Here is a 6,000-nt window from a genome sequence, read left to right as displayed (position 1 = left end):
GGATATTTTTCATTTAGTGCTAAATGTTATGCTTTTTACTAAGGGAGTGTTACTCATTAATTATGCAGAGGAGCCTAAAGGCACACCCCTGAGGAATCTTCTAGGCACCACCCACTTGCTAAAGACCATAAAAATTAGCTGTATATAAAAAAAGGCCCATTATAATATATATAATATAATATTTATTCATTTATATAGCGCTATTCCACAGCGCTTTTACATACATCAGCAATACTGTCCCCATTGGGGCTCACAATCTAAGGTCCCTATCAGTATATTTTTGAATTGTAAATGAATATCTAGGGAACTGTATGGCAGATACAAAACTAAAGAAAACAATACTTGAGGGAGGAGAGAGAATAAAATAAGAGCAAAGTTTGGTCACTTGTGACCCGGTGACAGGTCCTTTTTAACAACCCAAAAAATTCTGAGTTACACCCCACTTGGTAAAGACCATAAAAAGTAACACTGAATTAAAGGCCCATATTTCAGGAACTATATGGCGACTTAAAAAAAACAAACAAAGTTTAATACTCAATAAAAGCAAGACCTGGCAAGTTTTGAGCTGGTGACAGGTCCGCTTTAAGAAGAGTGTAAGAACCAACGAAGACGCAGCGTGGCCGCCCGGGTGTGGTGATGGTGACAGGGCGTGCCGGGAGAGATTTGTATAGGTTGGGATTTGCTTTGATTTGTGCGTTGTCTGCAGCATTCATGTACTTATCACGAGGATTGTAAGACCTCACCTTAGATGTTTACAGCTACGAGGCAAGGAGGAATACAATGTGGAGCGGACGTTCCGGCTCTCTCACTTCCAATAAAATGACACAGGAAAATAAGTTGTGTCTAGAAACCTTTTCTCCGAGAACACTAAAGTACAAGCTCCTCAAGTCGTAAAACAGCCTTTCTTCGGCGCTCCATTGGGAGACCCAGACGATTGGGTGTATAGCTACTTGCCTCCGGAGGCCACACAAAGCATTACACTAAAAAGTGTAAGGCCCCTCCCCTTCTGGCTATACACCCCCAGTGGGATCACTGGCTCACCAGTTTTCAAGCTTTGTGCGAAGGAGGCACACATCCATGCATAAGCTCCACTGTTTAGTCAGGCAAGTAGCTGCTGACTATATCGGATGGAAGAAAAGAGGGCCCATACTAGGGCCCCCAGCATGCTCCCTTCTCACCCCACTTGCGGTTTGTAAGGTTGAGGGTACCTATTGCTGGTACGGAGGCTGGAGCCCACATGCTGTTTTCCTTCCCCATCCCCCTGAGGGGCTCTGAGGAAGTGGGATCTTTCCGGCCACCAAGCCCTGAGGCCGGGCTCCATCCACAGACCCATAGAACCTGCTGGATGTGGAGCGGGAGTACCGTTCAGGGACAAGGCCCTGCAACTTTCAGGTACTCTGTGTCCCCGTATGGCAGGCCCACGCACACTCCAGGCTTGCTGGGTGTGCTAGTGCGCCGGGGACTGTAGCGCTGGTGCGCTGGGCTTATAATCCCTGCAGATTACTGGGGGACTTTACGTGTGGGGACCGCCGCGCCGACCGCCCCTGGAGCGGCGGCGCAGCTGCGACTTGTAGTGCGCCGGGGGACGCGCCGACCGCGCTTTTACGGCGGCGGCGCTTCTAACTTTAGTCCCCGGCTTTTGCGGCCTAGCGCCGCTTCGTTCCCCGCCCCCACCCTGTCACTCAGGGAAAGGGGAGAGACGCTGTTCTATAGCAGCGCCGAGGGCTGGAGCATTATTTGCTTTCTCCAGCCCCCTTCACTAGACACAGTGGGCGCCGGGTTCCCGCTCTTGTCTCGGGCACGCCCTCGGCCCGCCCCTCTCCTCTGGGACGCCGGCAGCCATTCCGGCACGCAGAGCGGGAAAAACTGAGACAATGCGCTGAGCTACAGCACAGGATTCCGGCGCCACACACACCCGCTTTTGTGCGGGCGGGTAAGCGGCAACTAAAGTGCTGACCCACTAATGCCGAAGTGTCCCTGTTGTACTTTTGTACGGTCGCTATTCAGGATGCAGACCTAGAAACAGCAGCAAAAGATCAGGGGTGCTAAAGCACAGACTCTATATGCTGCTTGTCTTGCATGTGCTGCAGTGTCATGTGTCCTTTATGCTTGTATGCTTTACATTGCACTGTAAGGGCTATTCTTGGCTGTCTACCCGCCTAGATGGCTAGACAGCGGCAGCAAACAGCAATGGTGCTAAGGCACAAGCTTTCAATGCTGCTTGGATTGCATGTACTGCAGTGGTTATTTTCATGCTTGTACATTCACTGCATGTCGCTATTCTTGGCTAATGCTCCTTGATGACTAGACAACAGCAGCAGAAAAGCAAGGGTGCTAAGGCACAAGCTTTCAATGCTGCTTGGATTGCATGTGCTGCAGTGGTTATTTTCATGCTTGTATGCTATACATTCACTGTATGTCGCTTTTCTTGGCTAATGCTCCTGAATAACTAGACAACGGCAGCTGAAAAGCAAAGGTGCCAAGGCACAGGCTTTCTATGCTCCTTGTACTGCATGTGCTGAAGTGTTTATTGTACTTCATGCTTGTATGCTATACATTGCACTGTACGGTCGCTATTCTTGGCTAATGCTCCTAGATGGCTAGAACTGTTCCAGGACCCCCAGTGTGTGCAATTACTCAACGGGGTCTCTGCTACAGGTGGCCAAAAGAACCACCTGTGATCCCTGTCCAGGGACAGGGACGGAGTTGCAGTTTCCGCTGATATATTGTCTGTGACTATGACTAACATCTTACAGACTTTGCAGTCCAGACAGACCTTGGGCAATATTGATTCAATGCCCCTGGCCACCCTGATTTCGAAACAAATCATGGCTCCAGGAGGGTCCCATGCATCCCAGACACGGACGACAGTCCCAGGCGGCCTAAGCGAGCTCCCTAAGAACGGCCCTCGACTTCATCACAGTACTCTCTGTATGATGATGCAGACGTAGCTGTTCAGGACTCTGATCCTGACACCGCTCTCAATCCGGATACACCGGATGGTGACGCCATAGTGAATGATCTTATAGCGTCCATCAATGGAAGGTTGGATATTGCTCCCTCAGCTCCCCCAGTGGAGGAGTCAGCTTTACAGCAGGAGAAATCCTTTTTTTCAGTATCTCATGCGTATATTGAGTATTTTTCTGGCCACGCTGACTTCAGAGAAGCAGTTCAGAAACACCACGCTTACCAGATAAGCGTTTTCTCCAAACGTTTTAAGGATACACGTTATCCCTTTCCCCTGACGTGGTAAAGCGCTAGACCCAGGGTCCAAAGGTGGATCCCCCAATCTCCAGGCTTGCGGCTAGATCCATAGTTGCAGTGGAGATGGGACTTCACTTAAAGATGCCATTGACAGACAGATGGACCTCTGGTTGAAATCTGTCTGTGAAGCTATCAGTGTGCCGGTTGCTCCGGAATTCGCAGCCGTATGGGCACTCTATCCTATTTCAGCTGGGCTTGCGCAGCTGGTCTTGAGCACATGTACATCTGTGCCGCAGGTGGTGTCCTTAACCTCGCAATGTCTGCATTGCGACTTACCCTAGTAATGCTGTCCTGGAGGGACAGTCGAGGTTGGTCCTTCCCAGGCTCGGGCAGGTCCCAATTGTCCTCGTCCAAAAGGACTCAAAAGGCTCAGAGGGGCTCAGTTTCCGGCCGGGCTCAATCACGCCCAAGGAAGGCAGCAGGAGGAACCGCTACCAAGGCGGTCTCCTCATGACTTTCAGCTCTCTCTCTCCGCATCCGCGGTTGGTGGCAGAATCTCCCGCTTGGCGACATTTAGCTGCCACAGGTCACAGACCGGTGGGTGAGAGACATTTTGTCTCACGTGTACAGGATAGAGCTCTGTTCTCGTCCTCCGACTCGATTCTTCAGAACTCTCCCCCCACCGAGCCGATGCTCTTCTGCAGGCAGAAGAAGTGGTAATCCCTGTTCCTCTTCAGGAACAAGACACGGTTTTTTCCTCCAATCTGATTGGGGTGCCAAAAAAGGGGTGGCTCTTTCCGTTCCGTTCTGGACCCAAAACTGCTCACCAAGCACGTGAAGGCCAGGCGGTTCCGGATGTAACCTCCGCTCCATCATTGCCTCAATGTCGCAAGGAGCTTTCCTAGCATCAATAGCCATCAGGATGCTTTTCTCCACGTGCCGATTGCTCCAGAGCACCAGCGTTTGCTACGTTTTCGTTATTAAAGACGAGCATCTTCAGTGCGTAGCCCTGCCCTTCGGTCTGGCGACAGCCCTACGGGTTTTCACCAAGTTCAGGGCAGCAGTGGGAGCAGTCCTGCACTCTCAGGGTCACTCTGTGATCCTTACTGGACGATCCACTTGTCAAGGCACCCTCTCAAGAGGCATGCCGACACAGCCTGAACGTGGCGCTGGAGACTCTTCAGAGTTTCGGGTGGATCATCAACTTTTCAAGGTTACATCGGGCACCGACCCAATCGCTGACATATCTGGGCACGGAGTTTCACACTCCCTCAGCGATAGTGAAGCTTCCGCTGGACAAGCAGCGTTCACTACAGTCGGGGGTGCAGTCTCTCCTTCAAGGCCAGTCACACCCCTTAAGACGCCTCATGTAGAGGCAGTCACTTTCGCGCAGTTCATCTGCGTCCACTTCAATGGGACATGCTTTGCCAATGGGTTGGGGAGTCGACGTCCCTAGAAAGGAACGTTTCCCTTCTCAGACGGTCAAGGACTCTCTTCAGAGGAGTCCATCCTTCAGATCAATGTTCTGGAAATCTGGGCAGTGCATCTTGCCCTGCAAGCCTTCCAGCAGTGGCTGGAAGGAAAACAGATCCGAATTCAGTCGGACAATTCCACAGCGGTGGCAGACATCGCCCACCAAGGCGGAACACGCATCGCCAAGCCTACCAGGCAATCCGGCGGATTCTGATGTGGGTGGGGGACAGAGCATCCACCATATCCGCAGTTCACATCCCGGGCGTAGAAAATTGGGAAGCAGACTTCCTCAGTCGCCTGGGCATGGACGCAGGGGAATGGCCTCTGCACCCAGTATGGTGTCAGGAAATCTGTAGCCGCTGGGAGATGCCGGACGTCGACCTAATGGCGTCTCGGCACAACAACAAGGTCCCGATTTTCATGGCGCGGTCTCACGAGCAAAGAGCTCTGGCGGCAGGCGCCCTAGTTCAGGATTGGTCGCAGTTCCAGCTACCCTATGTGTTTTCTACTCTGGCACTGTTGCCCAGAGTGCTACGCAAGCTCAGCTCCGCTTGCCGCCGCGCCATCCTCGTCGTCCCAGACTGACCGAGGAGGTCGTGGTCCCGGATCTGTGGCATCTCACGGTCGGCCAACCGTGGGCACTCTCAGACCGGCCAGACTTACTGTCCCAAGGGCCGTTCTTTCCACTGAATTCTACGGCCCTGATCCGGCCTGTGCGGCCATCGAGTCCGAGATCCTAGCGTCTTCAGGATTATCTCAAGACGTCATTGTCACCATGAGACGGGCTAGGAAGCCGACGTCTGCCAAAATCTACCACAAGACGTGGAAGTTATTCTTATCTTGGTGCTCTGCTTAGGGAGTGTCTCCCTGGCCATTTGCATTGTCTCCTTTTTCCCCCCTTCCTGCATCTGGATTGGGAAAAGGTTTGTCGCTCGGCTCCCTTAAAGGACAAGTCGCAGCGCTGTCGGTATTCTTTCAGAAGCGCCTAGTACGACTTCCTCAGGTACGCACGTTCCTGCAGGGGGGTTATCACATTGTCCCTCCGTACAAGAGGCCGTCAGACCCATGGGATCTGCACAGGGTATTAATTGCTCTCTAGGAGCCGCCCTTCGAGCCTCTGAGGGATGTTTTCACTTCTCGACTTTCACAGAAAGTGGCCTTTCTGGTAGCGGTCACGTCTTTTCGGAGAGTGTCCGAACTAGCAGCGCGGTCATCCAAAGCTCCCTTCCTGGTGTTCACCAAGATAAGGTAGAGCTGCGTCCGATCCCAGAGTTTCTCCCTAAGGTGGTATTCCCTTTTTATCACAATCGGGATATCTCCTTA

At 52.2% G+C, this 6,000-nt stretch overlaps 1 protein-coding gene across 3 annotated transcripts in view; it reads left to right on the top strand.

Moving 5' to 3' along the window:
- LOC142253486 (phospholipid-transporting ATPase IG-like) overlaps positions 1-6,000 on the top strand; it is a 258,210-nt gene that overhangs the window by 210,364 nt on the left and 41,846 nt on the right. The gene's annotated exons all lie outside the window — the stretch shown is intronic.

The sequence above is a fragment of the Anomaloglossus baeobatrachus genome, chromosome 1, assembly GCF_048569485.1.
Source record: "Anomaloglossus baeobatrachus isolate aAnoBae1 chromosome 1, aAnoBae1.hap1, whole genome shotgun sequence".
Classification (NCBI taxonomy): domain Eukaryota; kingdom Metazoa; phylum Chordata; class Amphibia; order Anura; family Aromobatidae; genus Anomaloglossus; species Anomaloglossus baeobatrachus.
The sequence above is the reverse complement of the archived record's forward strand: the minus strand, read 5'-3'. Positions and strand labels throughout refer to the sequence as shown.